The 21,086-nt window shown below is 45.0% G+C and overlaps 1 protein-coding gene across 2 annotated transcripts in view; it reads left to right on the top strand.

Moving 5' to 3' along the window:
- The window catches only part of BANP (BTG3 associated nuclear protein), a 146,135-nt gene extending 145,850 nt beyond the window's left edge, over positions 1–285 (top strand). For both annotated transcript variants that reach the window (XR_014618824.1, XR_014618825.1), the window contains one exon: positions 225–285. The gene's annotated coding sequence lies outside the window, so the exon portion shown is untranslated. The remainder of the gene's footprint in view (positions 1–224) is intronic.
- Positions 286–21,086: the final 20,801 nt, after the last annotated feature.

Raw genomic sequence — 21,086 nt, 5'->3', positions numbered from 1 at the left:
GCCTGTACATTTTAGCATGGTTGTTCAGTAATAATTTATCACTTGGAAATGACATTGAGAAAGGATTGAGATGGCAAATCTGCTGCATGCTGCCCCATACCACTGTCTTGCTCCACTCATATTAGCTACAGTGCCTTTCCACACATACACTTAATAGAAGCCGTAGGGATATTTGTCTTTGTTTTGTGTTGTGATTGAGAATTTTCTTCTCTTTGCGTTTTCAGCTCACATAGAAGATCAAGCATATGAGGAACAGCTTGAGTTCAGGAGAGGTTTCCTTTAGCCATTAGACTGATGCATGCTCAAGTCTCTTCTGCGAAAAAAAAGTGATTGTAGATGCATGCCATGCAGTGAAATAGCACTCAGTAGATTTCAGGAGAAGGAAATCTTCACCAGTGTGGAATGGAGAGTGTACAAATCAATTGAAATCAATAGGTAAGGAGAGCACCTCGTTAAGGCCCTCCTGTGCATTCAGATGTTCAGACCGCATGTTCCTAGAGACATGAGTTTTTCTCGGTTATGTCAATGTTTACAGTAGTCTAAGCTGTGTTCATAGTTCAAAGAAAAGAGACTTCAACACCAAGCCAGGTATTCCTATGCGTAATCCCTGTCCCTGTTCTGTTTTTGTAGATTTTATGTTGTCAGAGGATTTACGGCTTTGTCCAGGGAGGAAATGACTTCTTTTCAAGAATGTTTTATGTGTTTTCTAGACATCACAGGTTGTGTCATGTACAAATAAGTCATTCCCGAGAAGAGAAATTCAGCACTGAATTCCTTTCTGGGACATCCTTGTAACTATGAAAAATCTGAGGTTCTGTGCAAGTGTGAATAGCATGTTCATACGGAGATCTTTGTAACAAAAACACGCCAACAATAAGAAACCCTAAAAGTATTTAAGACAAAGAGCGAAAGTCTTGCAGCAGCAGTGAGGGTTTTTCTTGGCTCTCCATTCCCTGAATCAGTGCTGGGTCACCATGGAGGTAGTTCTGCCCACGAAGACTGTTTGACCATTCTGGTAGGTCAGCTAGAAATGAGTTCTCATTGTGTCTCCTTTTGTTATTCACAGCCTCTGCTGCTTTTAACCATTTTCTTTTTTTTTTTTTTTTTTTTTCTCTCTCCTCATACTACTTTTATTCAGAAGGCAGCTATTGAGAACACATGACCACAAGTCTTCAGGAGGACATTTCTTGTAAGGTTAGAGTACAATCAGCTGGGTAGTTTAATTCATCTTGTGACCTGTACAATGCTATTTTGATGGGTTTTGTTTAGTGTAATGGTGTTTAGGCGTGCAGCCTCTGGGGGAAGAGAGCATCTGGTTACCCTGGTGGTCCCATTGGTTATTTTCAGTATCGCCAGTATCTCATCATTTATCTTGATGTACTAAAATTCCCAGCGTGTGGTTGTGGCTGCATGTGCAGTACAGTACCACTGCAATCATCTTTCAGATCTGTTCAACTTGAATCCCACGTAAAAGAGGGAGCATCCACCTTTTTTTATGGACTTATGTGGTCCTGATCTAAAAATTAATCGAAGTGTTGTGTTTTGATGGGTTGTAGAACTAGAAAGTGGTCTAAAAAAAGTAAGGATGTGGGTTCTTTTTTTTCTTTCTTTCTTTTATTCCATGTTAATTTTACATGTTTTGTCTTTGCAAAAACAAAACTATAAAAATGAGCACCCTTCTGCGACCCAAATAAACTGTAATGCCTTCATTAGGCATATTTTTAGGCATTTCAGTGTTGATGGTTTGCCTACAAAGCACAGAATGCTGGCCAAGACGTTGTTCTAGTGCTTGTCTCCATCATGGAGAACCTGGCATGTGTCTGGTATGCTCTGGTGGCTGTGTACTTTATTATTGGCTTCAGAGAACTGCTCTGGAGTTTCATGTTAGAAAATAGAGTGAGGAAACCAATATCTAAAGAAAAAAGAATTGCTGTAGAATCTCACTTTGCACAACCTTCTATTGGTAATCAGTTTTCCTTCTGAATTCCTAATTACCTAGACATTGAAAAATTTGGAGCCATAGCTATAACTCAGCAAAAACTGTTTCCCATTATACGAAGTAAGACGGTTTCTTTCACCCACTGCAGTCCCAGAGCACTTCTGTAAGCCCTGCTGGTTTAGATGAGTACTCGACAGTCAAACCTCATTTCCTTGAATGAAGCCAGGAATAAGAAAGTCAATCAGTTAGAGTGGTGTTTGGGGTAAACTGAGATTGCTCTTTTATGTGCTGCTACGAACTGACATACTTAATTTCTTTTAATTTCCTTGTTTTTAAAACAAGGTTTGATGTATTTAGAGCTTGTTTTATACCCCATAAAAGTATGACTAACTGCCCAGCAAGTGGAGGCAGGAGCCCATGGAAGGGTGGCGAGGAGTTGTACAGAGCTGGAATTAAGACAAAGTGGGCAGGATGTGATGGGAAACACAGGGCAAGGGGTTAACACTCATCCTCCTTCAAAAGGGGCTGGGGACTTCTAATCGAGTCTTCTGTAGTGTGATAAACTGGAAGAAAACCTCTTTTTTTCCACATCTACAGCTTCACATGGGACGTTTCATTCAAGAGTGTATGTCTCCTTTCTTGGCCTTTTTGCCATTTTATTAAACTTAAGTGAATTCTGGTTTTGAAAGCTTTCTCAATTTTTTTTTTTATTAAAAACTTGTAAAATTTATATTTGGCAAAGGAAAAATGTCCTTTAATTAAACTTTATACAATTTTATATTTGGTGCAAAAAATGACATTTTTAGGATTTTTTCATCAGTATGAGTATTTTCATTTAACTAGCAGACAGGGAAAAGTTCTGTGCTTCTGCTAGTCCCTCAGGTTAATCTGTGGTTTTGAATGTGTAAGCAAACTATCCAGTTTCATCTCTGTCCAATAGCTTGGGTTGAGCATAAGTTAATGTGTGCTATATAATCTTCCAGTAAACATTCTTTTTTTTCCAGATTTTTCATACTATTTAATGGAAACTTTATCCAGTTCTGAAACAGATTGACAAAAACCTGGATGGAAAGCTAACTTAGCCTGACATCTCTCCATCCTACACTGTGATGCCAGCTCTAAGGACAGTCTGTTCATTGTCCCTCACTGTGCCGCGGATATTTATGGTATTTAATTTGAAAACAGTAAAACCCCCTGTTGTCCACACTGGTTCTCTGCTTTCCTTAAGGAGTCTTTGGGATTTGTGTTCAAGATGCACTGGGGTTTGCTTGCCAAACTGTTCAGTGCATTAAATCAGGATCTGAGAATTAAAGCAAGCCAAATGAAATAAAAGGGACTTTACTCTTATGTTTTTATCACAGGGAAAATAAATCTATAAATCTCCTGTATGTATATTTAAATTATTTTAATTTTTAATTGCTAAACTATTAAATTTGCCATAGGCTTTCTTGGTAAAGCAGGGAAAAATGGGGAGCTGGCCAACACCATTTGACTAATAAAAAAGGGTATTTAGCTGACTTTGTGTGGGTGGGTGTGTATGTGTGTGTGAAATATGTGTGTATACACTCATATCTATCTGGGTATCTTGTTGCTTAAGTTTGCCAGGGGTTGGCTCACCTCTTACTACTTTAGGGCTAAAAGTTCCCTCTCCCCTCTTTCTACTTTGTTTTGATGTTTTTTATTTCCCCCACTTCTACAGCGTTTATTTTTAATCTCAAGAAGAAAAATATTCATTTTGCTACATCGATCATACCAGAGGAGGTTGGCCAGCTACCTTCAATTAAAAAATAATAAATCATACACCCTCGGGCTGCTGGATTCTGTACTGCATTTAACAGAAAAAGCAGTTGTAGACATTACCTTGTGCACAGAGAAGTAGCTCCCTTCCTTGCCTTATTTCAGAGGTTAAAAAAAAAAAAAGCCACAATTGGAAATTGTGACTGCCATTAATTATTAACGTTTTCAGTTTAATAACCAGATTTTGCCCTGGTGTTCCCAGGTGGCAGCAAAGTTAAAACTTCCTTTGCAGGCACTCAGGTTAATACCCAAGTAGGTGGTACCGTGGGCTGCACAGAGAGCTCAGCTCAAACTTCCAGCCTACGCTAAACATCAACTAAACTTGCCATTTAGTGCCTTTTTTTCCCCAAATGCATGCCTACATCTCTCTGCCCCCTGTCCTAACCCTCCTGGGGCAGCTCTTCTCTAGCAATCGGCGGCTGGGATGATTTAATCGGACACAAATGAGGCTTCTAAAGCAGAGCGAGTTTACTTCTGCTTCCTGTCCCTGCTCGCTTGAAACTGTGCTCTCTCGTTGGGGCCATCTGCCTTGCATAATTGCTGTTATTTAACAGCAATTTTATTACTCAATCCTACTTCAACTCTCTTAATCCCCTTGCTCTAATGGGCTCCCAGCTCTTTTCAGCAAAACCAGAAGAAAAACAAAAAAGCCCAAATGTTCATAAAAGAGGAGGTGGGAGGAATCAAGGAACAGCTGAGAAACGAACTGTTTGTTGATCTGGTTTGAATCCCTTCCTCCCTTTCCATTCATCCAGGTTGTCTTTCAGCAGCTAAACGTGCAGCCCAGGGAGGTGGTCCACAGAGAGAAGTCCTTCATTTTTTTGAAATACAGTATTGACCAAAAATCCTCCTTTTATCGCAGGAACAGCAGCTTTGGAGGTAGGCAGGGGCAGGGTGGAGGGTAGAAGGAGACTTACAAGTTCTGCTTTTGTTTTTTTCTCTTTTAATTTTTGTAATTTGTGTAAGCCTTTTGCCTTGTTTCTAAACATCTTACTATGCCTTACTATGTTTTTAAATAGCTTGTAAGCATCTGAGGGTATCCCATCGGTTTTGGGCTCTGCCTGAAATTCTTTTGTGTTTCATTAAGCTGACTTTTATAATGAAACTTGGAGCTCCTCTAGCACTTTTCTTCTCGGAATTTCAGACATCCAGCAAAAAGAAGAGTGCATCTCCCCACTTTCCACCTCTGACATTTTCATTCATTTTGATGCAGATTTCTTCTGTGTCAAAAGTCCTTAGTTTTTGTAGCTCCTTAGTTTTTGTGAAAATCTTATTTTTCCTTTTTTTCTTCTTTTTTTTTTTTTTCTTCCCCTTTTGTAAAAGATGGAAGGCATTAATCTTTTCTGTCAGAAAATCAACTTTTGTAGGAATATTTACATGCATGAAACTGCCCCCTGGGAATGTCTTTGCACAGACTGTCACGCTTTTCCACTCTGATTCCTTTCTTTCAGCAAATGTGGCTCACTTGGGCCTAACAAAGCTTCATAGGTAATAAGTGGCTGGGTGTTTTGAGGAAGGTTTTCTCTGTGTGGTTTTGCTTTTATTTTATCTTTACCTGCACCCTTTCTCTGATCAGATTCACTGTATGGAGTTCTCTGTGCTCTGCAGGAATGAACCTGATGGAGAAGCATGTGCTTGGATTTGAGCTCCCTCACAGTTGCAGACTTGGCTTTGAGTCCCCTAAATCTTTGCTGCTTTAATCAGTGCACAGACTTGGGCAAATAGAGGGTAAGATTTAAAAGCTCTTAATGAGAGTGTTCCTCATGGGGAGAAAACACTGACTAGTGATGAGCTCTTCGGTTTGGGCAGGGAGGGAATTGCAAGAACCACAAGCCGGTTGAATTCAGGTGGGAAATGTGGCACAGTGTTTGACAATAAGTGTGAAAGAAGATTAATGACTGGAACAGACTGTCAAGAGAGGCGGATTCCTCATCTTTAGGTATCTTCTGTTCTTGATGGGCTGCCACTGAGAAGGTAGGCTATCACCAAACGCAGCCACACGATGCTGTGGCATGCCTAATGGCGATAGTGGGAGCACACATTGATCTCCAGAAGCCTGGACTCAGTGATAAGTGTACAAGGGTTATCCCAGGGGATGCCCATGGTTCCTACAGTCTGCAGCGTGACCATTCTCACAAAAATGTATCTACACAGTAAAGGACATAGTCATTAAACCCATTCTCTGGACTCTGAAACTTCTGAGGACATTGCCTGTCTTCTCTCCCAACACACACATGCTATAAAGCACAGCCCAATGATGTCTGAAATATCCTAAATTCAAAAGCCAGAAAATTAAAATGTACGAGTTAAAAGTGGAAAAGATTGAGGGCTTTGCTGATGGCCTGGTTTCCTGCAGTGTCTGAAACCTGCAGTGAGGAGATATCCAAATAGTCTTAGCAATGGGACTGCTCTATGCAGTCAGCAGGGAGACACCTAACTGCTTATAGCCAAGATCTTTGGGGAAAAAACAAAACAAACAAACAAAAACACTCCTTTTTGAATCTAAATCTGGTGATTTGTTCAAAATTAAACCCAAGAATAAAACACACAAGCCAGTCACCAGAGGGTTTTTAGTATCCGTCCAAGCACTAGCACATTGTGCCAGGGTCACTCAAAACCTTCTCGGCCACCTGAGCTCTGCTGTAGGGTGCTGTTTTCTAATCTTTCTGTTGATCTGCAAAAATCCTGAATAGGGAATGGGTAGTGGCAGGCATGCCTGGCTGCAAGAGGTCACAGGACTGTCTTGTAGATAGCCTTTGGCTTAGAAATCAGGTGCCAGTGGCAGCTCTTTCATTCTGCCTAAGTGTCTGTGGCTGGAGGAGCACATATTCCCCTGTCTGCTCCATAGTTCCCAACATATGAGGGTTGTGCTGGATTAGATGCAACCCCTAAACCAGAAATGAGATAGGTTCTAGTACACAGATGCTTGTTTTTAGCCGACAGCAAATGTCTTACTAATGAACAATGCTTCTGTCTGTAGGTGGTCTGGGAGCTGAGGGAGGAGAGGAGGGCTGATAAAGATCATAAGAAAGAGTATTCAAGACAAAAACAATTAAAAAATAAAAATAAAGAAGACTTGAAATACCCAGTCCTTTGGGATCGATTTCTAAGGGTCCATAGTTAAAAAGACCATAATTTAAAAGTGTTTTCTTCCAGTGCACAGTTAAAAAATCAGGGAGCATCTAAGAAAATGTGTTTTTTTCTCTTAAAATGCAGCCTGCCCACTTCCTCCCTCTCTGCTGTTGTGGAACCTAAGAGGTTTTTTGTGGATGTTTACTAGACACTTCCAGCAGAAGGAGAGTTAAGTATATGAGAAGGGGGTGGAGAGGGAATCCCAGCTTGGAACTTGAGACTTTCCAGCTGAGAAAGAAAGATTCAGAGATGCAGACGTAATCATACAGCACTGCAATCAACTCCTGTGTCAAAAGAAGTCAGGAAAAGCACATAAATAACTCCACAGCCACATTTAATATAGTGCAGGACATATATCAATAATGCCATCACTTCCTCCAGGGTGAGTATAGAAAAGCTTCCTGTCTAAATGCTTGCAGAATGGTTTAAATACTTTGAAATGGCTTGGTGTAAGCTTCAGAAATTGAGGTAGCATTGAATTCAAATTATTCGGTACCAGATCAATTAGATGCTCTTTATCTTAATGCAAGTTTTAGGTTTCTTTGCAAATGGTCTCAAGAAATAAACTGTGGCTGTCTGAAGCATAATCTATATTGTTTCCTGCCGTAAATTCAAAACTCCAAATGAACTGCCAAGGACTGAAAAGCACACTCATTTAGAAAGAATGCAAATTTGTCTGTTCTTTAATATACAAATTAGGACATTTCTGTTTTCATGGCTTAACTCCTTCCAGCTAATTGTTTGAGTTGCTCTAGTTATCTGCCTGTTTCAGTGCAATGGACTGAACATATTCAGGTAATCCACGTGCCTGGGGTTGGCTTTCTTGGAGCTGTCACTTTAAGGCTTTGAAGCGTCCTCAGTAAGTCTGGTGTTGCTCTGCATTTTTATTTGCTGCCTGTGTAATGTACAACAGCTTCTGTACGGACTGCAGGGTGTTTGTGGTCAGTCTGCTGGCCCGAAGGATCCAAATTCTTTGAATTGATACAGGCAGAATAAAGGATGGAAGAGGAGGTGCTCCTGCTTTGCTTCTCAACGGGGTGCCTTCTCCTCTGCTAGGTGGTTGGTGATGTTGGAGATGGTGTGTGATTTATTGCATTATTAATATTATTATTGCCAGTCTTTATGGAATGGTTCTTGGTTAATGCACTCCAGTTCATAAACAGTTTCATGCTGGGCTTTGTGTGTATGTGTTTGTAGAAAGCCTGTTTTCCATTACAAAACTGGGAGATAAACTAAGATGACAGTCACATTTTCCTAACATAAATTTCTCAGTCCTCCTTGGAAACCATAAATTTCAGCAGCATGTCTCTGTACTCCAGACATCAAAAAGCCACATTCGGGCAGGCGGATTTACAAGCCCTCTGTTTTCCTTGTTCAAGTCCTTTGCATAAGAAAAGATACACATCCAAATGATAACAGAAAGCTGGGAAGGGAAGGAGGAAGCTGCACAAAGTAGGAGGGGAAGGAAGGTCTCCTGGGAGGACTTGTCTTAGCTGATACAACTCAGGTGGTGGATTGATTTTCCTTCTATTTCTGGCCAATAAACATCTTTTTGTTTTCCTGTTTTTATACTAAGTGTTTTCAGCCATAACTATTCAACCTTTTCTTCCTCACAGCTCAAACTCTTGTCCAAGTTGTTATCTCATCATGTCTCGATTAATGCAACATCCTTTTCTCTTGGCTTTGATGAACACTGACTTTTGCCCAAACCCTATCCATTCAGAAAACTTCCTCTCGTTTGGCTTTTTCTTCCCTATCACATCAAATACATGTCTGTGCTTCTGCGGTCCTTCTTGGCCTGTCCTCAAGGAGGGATTTCTGGTTTTAAACATATAAAAACCTACTGTGGCCAAAATCTCCATCACACTTTGGGCGTGCTAGTTCTATGGAACCAAGGTATGCATACACAGGTCTTGGTTTTGCCTGCACTGGTGACAAGGGACCGTGCCAATACCCTCTCCGGAGGCATCTCTCGGCACAGAAGGACTGAAGCCTTGCCTTTTCAGGCAAGGATGAGCATCCTTTGTTCCCTGGGACAGCTTTTTGTACAGTAGCGCTCTCAGGCTGCTAATTTGAGCAGCTGAAGTAGGGCAGCATTGTTTGCACATTGTCATTCCAGGAAATCCTTGACTCTCCTCCTCGTCTGTTGTGGCAGCCGGGTACCTCTAGCCAAGCTCTGCTCTGCCTGATATCTTCTCGTTATTTCCAGTACTTGGAATTTAGCTTCAGCCTAGCAGCTCCAGCTCTTTCCAAAGTGAATTGGAGCTTCTGTCATGCTTTTTCTGCAGATTTTCCCCAGATGTAAGCATCAGCTCTGTAGACTTTGGAACTCTCCTGGATACACCAACAAAAATATGTTGTATTTTCCAGTGAAACACCTCTGGTGCTGAACTCAACCCAAGTGACAGGCTGAGGAAAGTGTCTCGAAGAGAGTGTTGAATACCCACAAACATGCACTTTATTTTTCTAGGGGCACCTGCCAGAACACTGCTGATGCATCAAGCACAGAAATACATTTGGCATCAGACATCTCTATAAAAATCCTTCTTTGTAGCTAATGGAAAATGTGCCTTTTTAATGTATTCTTGTAATTTTTTGTGTATGCATTATTTTTTCTTGCAGTAACCTGTGAGTATAACAAATCTGTTGATTCTTTTCCTTGCTCTGTTGTTCCCCAAATGGCGAATACTTCCAACCTCCCAGTTTCTGAATTAAGGTGACAATAACTTTCTGCTTCATTCTGCACTTTCAGGAGCTGTTCTCTCTACCCAGGCCGATACGGTTCATGCAGTAGTGCCTGCTGATTACATTTCTTTGCACATTTTCACTCACCGTGATGTTAGTCCATAATAACTTTCATCTTTGCCAGTTCCAGCTGCCATTAGTAACACCAAGCTTTCTGCACCAATCTGTGAGTTTTTCCCAGTTACTTTCTGCTGAGTGCTTCTGTTGCTTTTCCTGGCTCCTTACTGCTTTGTGCACCTCTGCTTTTCAGTTACCGTTTCCCCTTTTCTTCTCCATGCTTGTGTTTCCCATTGCAGCACTGTCTCTTGTTTCTATGAAGCCTTCACTGAGCTAACACTATTGTCTGCTACTACGGTCAACTTTGTGTTTGATTCATGTGTCATGGATTTCAGCTCTGGTGAGACTTTTTACTACTTGTTTTTTTCTCTTTTACTATTGGCCTCAATTTTTCAGCAGTTGCTTAGAGCCAGGGCACTAAAAACAAAGAAGTAAAAAAAAAAAATTAAAAAAAAATCAACACCCCCATCTGAAGACTGATCGAAGGTATCAAGGCCATGCAGTGCTGCCTTCCATTTGCAGTTCTTATGGCAAGTTCCATAAATCTGCTTCCAGCTACTCAGTGCTGTTTAGCAGAGGCCTTCTTCTAGCACACCAACCCTACTCCAACTCGTCTGTGCACGACCTTCTCAAAGCATGGCTGATGGAGGGAGCAGCTGTGGACAGCTGCTGGGCTTTGGTAGGGATCACAGACACCCCTGGAATCCAATGCATTTTTATAGGGAAAGCCCAGAGCTCCTTTAGCTGTCTTTAATGAAGTTCAGTTTTATAGGTAATGAGTCCCTTTGCAAGCAGGCTGTAGCCGAGGGGGTTCTTGAGAGTGCAGGAAGTATTTCCACGCTTGGCTCCTTTTTGGTGTGCGTTAGCAGCTGTCTTCCCTTTCCCTCACTGATGTTTTCTTGGATCCAGGGAAGCAATAATCCTCTAGGCAAGTCAGCCATAGGACGAAAGGAACGTGGAAGTAGCAGGCTGGAGCTGTACTGATTGTGGAAGGGACACAAGGCTTGGGATAAAAGGCAATCGTCCATAATGCCCACGCAGGCCCCCATGGGAGAAGCCCGGATTCGGAATAGTGTAGTCACCATCGATTCAGTGTGTCCTGGCTGTCATCCTTGCCTGGGTTACTAATTCTTTGGGGATTTACATCAAGCAGAGTCGGCCACATGACAGATGAACTCTCCTTTTGTACAGCCTTATCGATCCCAGAGGGGGAACCAGCAATCTGCACCACGTTGGAGTGTATGAAATAAAGAATCCTGCAGCAAGTAAACATATACAACTTTTCCCTTTCAACCGTGATTCTACTTCTTAACATTTGCCATAAATAAGGTCAGTTTCTAAGTAATAATAATAAGAAGAAAACCTGACAGTAGTTTTACATTGTGGGTGATGTCTGCCCAGTTAGTCTGAGCTCTTGTCCTCATGTGTCTGGAAAAATTCTATTTATATATCACATACAGAGGCTTTTTCCATTTTCAAGGTGGAGATTCACTGAAGGCTTAATCTGGGTCATAATGAAAACTGCTGGGATAGACTGACTCATTCTCCTGCTATAAACAGCTAACGTACATAAACTTTCTATTTCTTTTGCACTTGTTGCTACCTCTTTTTATCCTGCATCTTAAATTCACTTGTTTTTATGGTAGGGAGATGAAGCCAAGACCAACTTAAGTAAGTCATTCAACTCCTCCCAGTATTTTAAGCCCAGTCCTTTAGCTGCTTGAAGCAATATCTCACCATGTGCAGTTTTCAGCTGGACAAAAGACTAAATGCAGATCACCTACTTCATTGTCCAACACCATCATTATATGGCTATTGTGTCTGTTCTCATCATGAATAGATCATCCATGCCCTTCTAGGTTTTACCTAGTCCATTCTCTCAATAGTATAGAGTTGCTTCCTGCAATCCACTTGCAAATTTTTCCTTTGATTTAGCTTCGTGTGTTCCCAGAAATGAGGCTTCCACTTCAAGCTATGCAAACAGCCACTCAGTGAAACAGCTGACTGAATTCAGCTGAGTTCCCTTTATCTTTGTTCTGTGATCCTGGTTTATACATGAATAAAACAGGGTCTTGCAGATATATATTGTTGTAATTCATCAACACCGCAGTTTGGATTTCAGCTAGTGCTGAAGATCTTTTTCCATCACGAACGCCAACACGCCTTTGGCAGGACATCAGACACGCACAGCTGTCCTGCGGAGACTTGTCCTTCCCAGAGTTCACGGGACTGATGGCTGCCTTCGTCACCTTCACGAAGCACGGAATTCCCCCTGCCCTGCCTCATCACACCAGTGTGAGGGTGCAGCGTGAGGACCACCGAAAGCACCGACCCCTTCACATGCAGCACGGTTCCCAGCCCTTCTGTCCTGTTCCTCCTCTCCAGCATTTGGGGTGTACCCCATGAGGCTCTTGGCCACATGAAGGTGCAGTGCTTACAGCCACGTGGATGTTGGTGTCCTCAGGTGTAAGTCCTGTCGTTGGTTCTATTCAGGTTTGAGTGTCATCAGAAAAGAGATGGTGATTGAGGGACTGAATTTGGGATCTCCTTTCTGCCAAGGAGATAGGTCTTAGCTTGGCTGATAGGTAGGAAAACTGAATCACTGATGTGGATAATTTAAAGCCTGAATCTCAGAGATGCTGCACATCTCCCCGTCCTGTCCTGTGCAGAGTCCACATCACAGAGTGCATCACATGTGCACTAGTGCACCTCAGTCGTGCTTTGCAGCATGGGGCTTTTGAAACAGATTTTTTCTCCAAGAAGAGCTGAAATGCTGATAATCCAGAGTGGATATGCCAGTGTCCTCATATTCACAGAGCTTTTAGGAGCAGTGGGCAGTGTGAGAGTTTTCTGGTAACTTCAGGACACAGCAGGGAGGACCACCGCGTGTAGGCAGCTGCTGCTTCATCACAGAGAGCCTGGAAGGAGCTGGATTTACCACTGGTGGCTTTTTCTTTTCCTAGAAGGAACCTAAAAAGCTACTGCCAGACTGAAACCAAAGCAGAAAGCCTGGGGCAGGGGGAGCTGGTTTCTTTTAGTTTTTGGAGCTTTGTCTGGGAGCCGAGGCGAGGGGAAGTGCTTTTGGGCAAAAGAGAGAGGCAGGGTGGCCAGGCTCCCTGCAGTGACCGTCTGCTCTCATTTGGGAGCCAGGTTGGAGCCGTGCTTCACCCACAGCACCACCGCCAGCTGAGAACAAACCTCTACTGGATTAGCTGGAGCTCGCATCGTGTAACTGGGAAAGGGACATGGCCCTGTTTGCAGGCAAATACTGTGACCCACGCTTTTAACCATGAAGTAACTGTGTTGGTGATGATAGTGAATTGCTAGGGAGAAAACCAACTTCTTCACACCAAAGTGGTGCTGTTCTTCCTGCAAGCCAGAGTCCTTCCCTTTCTTCCCCTGGTGTTGTTTTGTGGTGTATTTACCTTCGGAAACTCCTAAAGTAATCCTGAGCCAGGGGATTTGCTGCTGTTACTGTGGCTGGGCTTTAGCTGCTGGGTAGTTCCTGCACGAACACTGCCTTTCACCCCCAGCCTGACTTCCATGAGATCACGGCGATTATGGAGGTCACCAGATCTGTCCAACAGCAACAGAGAAGAGCTTTCTGCACTGTCTGTGTTGTCCTTTCAGAGCTGCTGCTCTCTAGATTTGGTTGCAGGACTCATATTCACTTGCTCACAGGCAAATGCACACGTGTGCATGGTCTGGGCAGGCATCTGAGGAGCACGAGCCACCTGGTAGGGCTTATAGGGCTTATAGGAGCTTGAGAGGGTTGTCACCCATAGGAATGTTTCTTGCCTGTGAGCTATTTTATTTGATTTTTTCTCTAAAAGTGTGAGAGAGCCGAGTTCCTCCTTACCTTTGTGGCCTGCATGATCCGACGCCCACCCTTTGCTCGGTTCACTTCTTTGCTATTTATGAGGCGTTGTGCACCTTCCCCTGCTGCTCTGCCTCCGGGATCTGCGTGGGAGCGACGCCTGCTCCCTTGCACTCAGGCTGTGAGTCAGGGCTCCCCTGCCTTGTTTACACCACAGATCGTACCAAGGCTGGACTGCGACCTCTCTTAAGGAACTGTCTGCTGCTTCTGGCTGCCAAGTGCTGCAGAAGGCATATAGATCATGGTAGGGTCTGACCTTTGCAGTCTTCTGTTAAGAAGAGGGAGACAAAAAAAGCAAGAAAGCAAGCAAAGCAAACAAAATGAGGAACAGCTTTTGAAGTGCCAGAAGCAAAAGTCACTTGTGATAACGGTTTGTTTTTTTATCTATATTTTTAAGCCACTAACTTTCATTTTTCTGTGGAAAGAACAGGCTGCTGGATGAGGAAAAGAGGCTAAACTTGTGCTTAGACATAAATAATCTTGTTAATCAGCAATGCAGGGAAAGGAGACAGAAAACCATGTGACAATTGAGCTGAAATTCAGTCAAATCCCTCTTTGTATGAAACATTTTGCCTGATTTTACAGAGAGCTGTCTCCAAACCAGAACCTAATGTAAGTTCGGTATTATTAAAATAATTCATCTTTTAAACCTCAGCAGAATTTGTTTGGATTGTTAATTTCCTCGAGGCCTCGGGCCCCTGTATATGTTGAAGTAGATAAAATTCATGGGTTAGCACACAAGGTATCCGATTGCATGGTCTCACAGGGGTAGGAAATCATTTTACAACCGTGCCTAATAGTCCTAGCACATAGAAATGATTATTGGTGATTACACAGTAAAAAAGTGAGCGATCAGAGCAGATGCCACACAGCGATGTGCGTGCTGAATGGAAAGGAAAATGGATTGTAGTGTCAGGAGATACAGACTCGGCACCAATTTTGCCATTTTTTTTCATTTTGTCCCTGGATGAAGTCGCACTGCAGGCTAAATGGCATTTCTTTCAGCAGAGCTTGTTAGTAACTGCTTGCATTTACCAGGACAAAGGAGTTGTACGTGCCTTTTGTCCAGTTCTTCTCCAGCTTTCTCAGAGCCTCGGTAATACGGAAACCAATTTGTGTTCAGCTCACTCTGGGGCTGAGCTCTCGGGGCTCAACCTTCACTTCTTGAGCAAAAGAAGCCGTGGAAGTGGCACTTTCTGTTGTTTCTGTTTATGCTCTGCAAACACTGGATGTGGGGACCCTGCTTCTCATCTGCCCCTGACGTTGTGGCAAGAGGTTTTCATGGCAAGCCATGCTTCGTGCCAAGATTTGTGTGTTACTGTGTGAATACACAGCAAGAGCAAGCAGCAACCTTAATGCTCTGTCCTCCACAGCACTCAGTGGATTTTGTTTTTCATAATCTTTATAAGCACAGAAAATAAAGGAACAGACTTCTTTGACTACAAAATACTACTTAGTTTTTTCCTGGCAGTCTCCTACACTTCTAGCCCTGGCTTTTCCTGGTTGCTCTCTCAGTACCCCCCAGCAGAGCTTTCTGTTTTCCCAAAGTGTGCCCTAACTGCACTGTACCTTTGCTTCCTATAGCCTTTGTCACAAAGGCTGTGCTTGGCAGCAGATTCCCCCATGTCAGCTGCCAGCAGCCCGGGCTCAGTGCTGTGACAGCCGAGGGTCTCGCTCCCTGGCTGGGCTCCTCGCCTTTTCTTCTTACCTTAACAGAGTCATCGTGGTAAATAAACAGCTTGCTCCTTTCCAGCTGCTTCGGTGGCCTCAGGCCAGAAAACAAGGCAGCGAGAGCCCACCCTGTTTAACATCTCGTGCTGCCGCTGTGGTCTGTCCTGGCACCCTGCCTCAAAAAGTCTACGAGGGAGAAAGGCAAGTGGCACGTGGGAGGAGGAGGAGAGGGATGGAGGACTTGGGAGAGCCCATTGTTGCCTCCCTAGGAAATTTAGGTAATAGCAGTTATTTCCTGAGGATGCAGGGACCTTATGCTTAGCTGGACACAGAGCAAATCCTTCCCTTTCTTCCCTGCATCCTTTTCCAGACGGCAGCAAAGCGCCTGCGGTGATTTTCACTTCCCTGAGAGGGTGAGCAGATTTAGTAAATAAAGCAGAAGGTGTGAGACTGGGAATAACCCACAAGTGCTTGTGGAGGAACGTGTTTTCCTGTTACAGCCCGGGGGCTGAGAATGGCTCAGGAGGGGGAATTAAGGAAAATCACATGTCTAGAGCAAAATGCCCCTTCAGAAGGATTGTCAGGGACTCTTGGGACAGCTCCTGTGTTCTGGGTCTGTTCCCATCCACGTGGGGACATTTTGCCCTAGTCCTAGCAGCACCCATGTGCTTCCTCTGGCACAGATACACAAGCTTAGACTGAGACAGCGAGCACTGAATCCCTTCTCTGTTCTCACTGCACCCCAGTTATGCTTCTCATGGGGACAGTTACGATGCTGATTGTGGTACATCAGGCTGAAGGGTTTCTTTTTGCTGGACAAGTTCTTTGGCAGACGTTTTCCTAACCCAGAGTGCTCCTACACGTGTGCCTCAAAGCGCCTCGGGTAGATCTGACATCCTGGGTAGATCAGAATGAGGACAGCATGGATTTTTTTATTTATTTTTAAATATATCATCTGCTTTATAGTATAGATTTATTTTCACCAGGTTTTATGGTTTTCTTTGGGGTTTTAGATAAACAGGACATAAGCCCAAAATGACCAGCTATAACATCTTAGTCTGGAAAATGTTCCTTGGCACAGAAACTCAGGGGCAGGTGGGGCTGCACCTTTCTGCCTAATAGAGAGGTTTTCCTTACAAATTTAATCTGAGGTTTCAGAGAAATGCTCAACACCCGCACAGCCATACACGGAGTCCTCCCGGTCTGTTCCCTGCATCACTCAGAGACTCCTTAGCCACGTCCACAAGAGCATGAAGTTTGCATCCTCTCTCACTTGCCCTCATACCCTGAGGACACGTGATGCTGGTGTGGATTTGCTGTCTGGAGCTTCGGATCAGTCTGCCAGCAGCAGGCTTTCAGGTGTTTACGGGCTGCTGTCACGGGGTCTGGGGAGGTAACCGGGAAAAGCAAACCTCTCCCGTGCTCCGCAGCAATCCACAGATGGGACGTTTCGAAAAAGGAATGATATTTGCCCTGGAAAACATTCTTGTTTTGACAAATGCACAAAGATGAAAACCAGTCGTGTGTAGATAATCGAGCGCGTGCACGTGTGATTTATTAAAGGGGTTTTGTGTGCTCACCAAACTCTGGGCACCTGTTTGTGCGTCTGATCTTGTAAGACGGGACACATCTTGAAAACAATGGCTCAGGAAAAGTCCCGTGGAATTTAATAGAAATCAACTGTTTCCAATTGTTTCTTAACTGCTTTTATTTATTTTATTTTCACCTCTGAGGCGGAGCTATGGCCAGAAAAAGCACGTTGACACAAAAGCTGATTCCAGTCGTCCTCACCAGGCAGTTTTGCTCTCCCCCTGGAGAACAGGTTTGGTTCACAAGTGAGCAATCTGCAGGGAGCCCTGCACTCTGAACCCCTGGTAGTTCAAGATCAGGCGATTTTGTCACGTCCCTCTGAGAAAACTTTTGGAAGCGCACCAGCCTGTGAGATCACCTGCTAGAGAATAAACATCACCTGCACGTGAGCGTTCGCAGGGATAGGCAGGGATGTTTCAGAAAGCAAGGTAAGCAGATGAATCTCTTTTATTTCCTACCTCTCTGTAGTTCTAGATGGAAGATGAGCATTTGTTTGATTGCATCTCGGGAGCCAAGTAATTGGTGCCTTACAAATGGTTGTTGCAATTCGCATGGCTTGGCCCTAGCATAAATTAAGGATCAAACAGGAACACCAGTGAAAGCTTGCGAGGAACTGGCTGTTAATTCTTCTCCTGCTGCTGTTTCGCATTAGGCCCCTCGTGTTTAACAATGATGCATCTAACAGTGCCAGCTTTCTGCTCAAACAGGAACGAGTTAATTTGCTGGGTCCCTTCAGCGTCCAGCTTTCCTTAGGCACTATGGCTATATCCAGGTATCAGCAGCCAATGTTTCCTTTGCTATTTGATGGAAACAATTCTATAAAATGCAATGCAAAAAGAAAATAAAAATGCAAATTATGAGGTGAGGGGAAAAAATCCAAGCCCCTTTGCTGTGGCTCTGGGAACTCCCAGTGTTTCTGTTCCCAGCGTGTGCGGACCAAAAAGTGAGAACAAGCAGAACTGGAAAATGCGGATCAGTTGGTGGTGGCAGGGAAGCCATCTGAAGGCAAGTTCCCTGCCTTGTGTCCCCGTCCCATCCTCTGCTCCATCCGTCCCTCCAGTCTTCTGCAACATCTCATGCTCCAGGGTAGGAAAAGCATCAGAAGTCAGGAAATGGTGAGAACAGAATTAAATTCTACTTTGCTGTCACCATTTTAGTAATCCCAGATTCTGTTAATAATACAGGAGTTATATTCCTTGGAAGAATAGAACTACTAAAATTCCCTTTTTTAAATTACTTATGCTTATACATGGGGTTAAACCTCCTCCCAGATGCTATTCCAAAAAATAGTAGTGATTTGAACTCCAATAATTTTAGCCTGCAAGACCAAAACAGACTTGAAGCTTGTATAGGTCTGTACTCTTCAACGTGTACAGCCCTCTCACCCCCTTAAAATCAGACTTTAATCATTTTGAAGGAAACCTCGAGCCTTTCTTTACAGATAATCACACAAAAATGCTTATTCAACCGCTGTGTTCAAAACGAACTGAAATTTCATGCAAAAAAATGTCAGTTCCCCGACAAACGCGATGAGTGGATGAGGTTTTATCAGCCTGGTCTCACGGTGCTGGGGCTGGCTGTGGGCTCCGTGCCTCGGGCTCTGTGGTTCGTGGCAGTAGCAAGAGCGGGAGCAGCAGCCCCGTTGTGGGTGCCCATCCTCCCTCGCTGAGTTACGAGAAGCTCTCCTGTGGTTTTAACAAAATAACGCCAAATTGGCGGCACGGTTGGCGTGGTGCTGTTCACCAGGGGCTGGCGACACGCACATGTGCTTACCAGCTGGCTCTGTCGTGGGTGTGAGAAGAGAAGAGGGGTCCTGGCACGTTATGTCACCCTTTACTGTCTCCTTGTGGAGGTTTTACATATCAGAGCCATGGTAGCATCTTGGAGTCTGGCGTCGGCTGGACAAGTGACAGCTTTGGAGAGGAAAATCTCTGGTTCGTTCGTTTTTTATTTTTTTATTATTTTTTTTTTCTTGGTGGTGGTTTTGCTTGCACCTGAAGGCTCTGTCCTGGGATGTAGGAAGCAGGCGTACAGACTCAGGAGTTACCCGGGGGACTGTTTTCTCTGTCTCTGAGAATATTGTTTAAGGTTGGGCAGAAGGAAGGGTAAGGAGATGAATTATCACCCCTCCTAGAATTATCATCTGCAGGTTAAAACTAAGCCATAAAAGAAATGACAGCCCTCTCTCCCAGCTGGTTACGTCTGTGTGGTCTGCTCCGCTGCAGAGTTGCTTCTTTGGAAGTTCTCCCTGGCTCTCAGAGGGCCAAGGAGGATGTGTTGGAGGGGTCGATCACCACCTTCTCTCTTCTAAAGATCCTTGTTAAAATTTGGCCCAAACCACAGCGGTTTTTACCCATGCAACCGGGCAGCTTGGCACAGCGGGGCCAAGGGGGCTGGATATGAGGATCTTGGGATCCCAGGCGAGGGGAGGTGGCAGCAGTGGCCGTGTCGGGATGGTGGCACCGTGTCCAAGCTCCGGCAGAGCCAGGAGGTCCCCAGGGGGGTCTGGCAGAGCCAGGAGGTCCCCAGGAGGGGACCACCACCAAGCACAGTGCCCTGGTGCTGTGCCGCAGGGAGGCGGGCTGGAGAGGCTCACGTTTGGTGCTGTGCAGGCACCGCCTTCGCCCCTTCACTGAAAGACAGAAAAAAACAACAAAAACAAGGAAAAGCGGAGGGCTAGAGTTGAAGTTTTGGCTTTAGCCCAGGCTAATGGATATTCAGCTCTGGCCCAGAGACTCTGAGATTAGCAGATATTTGTTTTCCTCGGGGATTGAGGAAATCTCCAGATTGGCTTTGACAAAGGCTGGTTTTTCCCCTGTCTTGTGACAGGGGTTCATCCTGTGGACACACGTTAGCAAGAAGCAGATGATAAATTAATCTCCTCTTGAGATTTCTACATTTTTTTTTTTCCTTTCACACAATGGCACCAAGGCCTTCCAAAGGGAGTTTATAGTTGGCTGTGGGCTTCCAAACGAAAACGACTCCGTGATGCGGAGTTAATCAGAGACAGCTGTTACCCGCGGCGCTGGCGGCCTCACCTCTTTAGCGTGAGATTAAAAATCATTAATAACAATCAGCGGGGAGCCGCGGAGGACGCTGATGAGTTTCCACCCTGCGGGAGCTGCGCTCACCCGAGGGCGCGGGGCAGGCTTGAGGCGCCAGGTGCCGGTGGCCAGGCCGGGTGCCGGTGGCCAAGCCGGGCCACCTAGGCTCCACCAGTGGCTCCTAGGGGTGGGTGTGAGCTCTCAAGGCCTTGAGGCGCTGCACTGCAGCGTTTTTTTTGGGAAATGCAAATGAGGATGTGAGCGTGGAGCTCCGCGCGGGGCTGGTCTTGGCTTTGGGTTTTGTTTTCTTACCCAGAGCGATCTGGATTTGAACAACACAACTGGCAGGCAAGCGAGCCTTCTCCCTCCATGTCAGTTCTCTGCGCGTTTTTATATCAACCTCCTTCAGCTGGTCCCAGCAGAACAAAAGGAGGTTTATTAATTCTGTTGGTTTTTTCCTCTCCAAGCCGCTTGCTCTCGGTTGCAGACTTGGTAGCTGCCCCCGTTCACGTGCACAAGTCCTCACGCGGCTCCTCCGCCTCGTCCGGGTTTGTCTCCCTCCGTGGTGCCATCTGGAAAACCATTTGCTCAGTGTGAGTGGAAACGTGGGTGAGATCTGCCGGATCAAATGGGGTGCACTGGGACACTTGGCATGGATGCGCTTTGTGGAACAGCTTCGAGCTCTGCACATGTCCCTGCTCTGCGTAAGGCAGAGCAGTCGCTTGGGAAAGGGCTTGGAGGAGGATGGGCCCAGTCCAGGCTCTGATGTAAACCTCCCTTTGGCAAGTCACTGAGGCCAGTTCCTTAAAAGCATCCCGGTGCTCTCCCAGGAGCCTTCCCTCTCCCTGCTGCGAGCTCGGGGTTGTGGCTGCGATCTGCCTGGCTCAGCTCCTTCCATCCCTGCCCGCCCTGCGCTGGGGATGGTGTCCTGCTCCTGTCCTTACGGTGACAGCACCGTGGGGCTTGGAGCCTGGGCATGCCATCGAGGCACTGCTGGTATGGAAAACCCACAAACCCACTGCCTCTCTGCCCTGGGCTTCTTCATATCCAGAGACGGACCCTCAGGGGGTTTTGCAGGACGTGCTGTGAGCCAGAAAGCCTGCTGAGCAGATACCTAGGCAGCGCTGACATAATCAGTGAAGCTCAGCAAGCCTGCTCCGGCTGCCGGGGCTCGGTGCTTGGATTTAATTAGCTCCAGAGGTCTAGCAGCACCCTGCCGTATTGCTCGAGCTCC

This window comes from Netta rufina (genome assembly GCF_964035555.1).
Source record: "Netta rufina genome assembly, chromosome: 13".
Taxonomy (NCBI): domain Eukaryota; kingdom Metazoa; phylum Chordata; class Aves; order Anseriformes; family Anatidae; genus Netta; species Netta rufina.
Note: the sequence above shows the minus strand (reverse complement) of the source record. Positions and strands in the feature narration are given on the sequence as shown.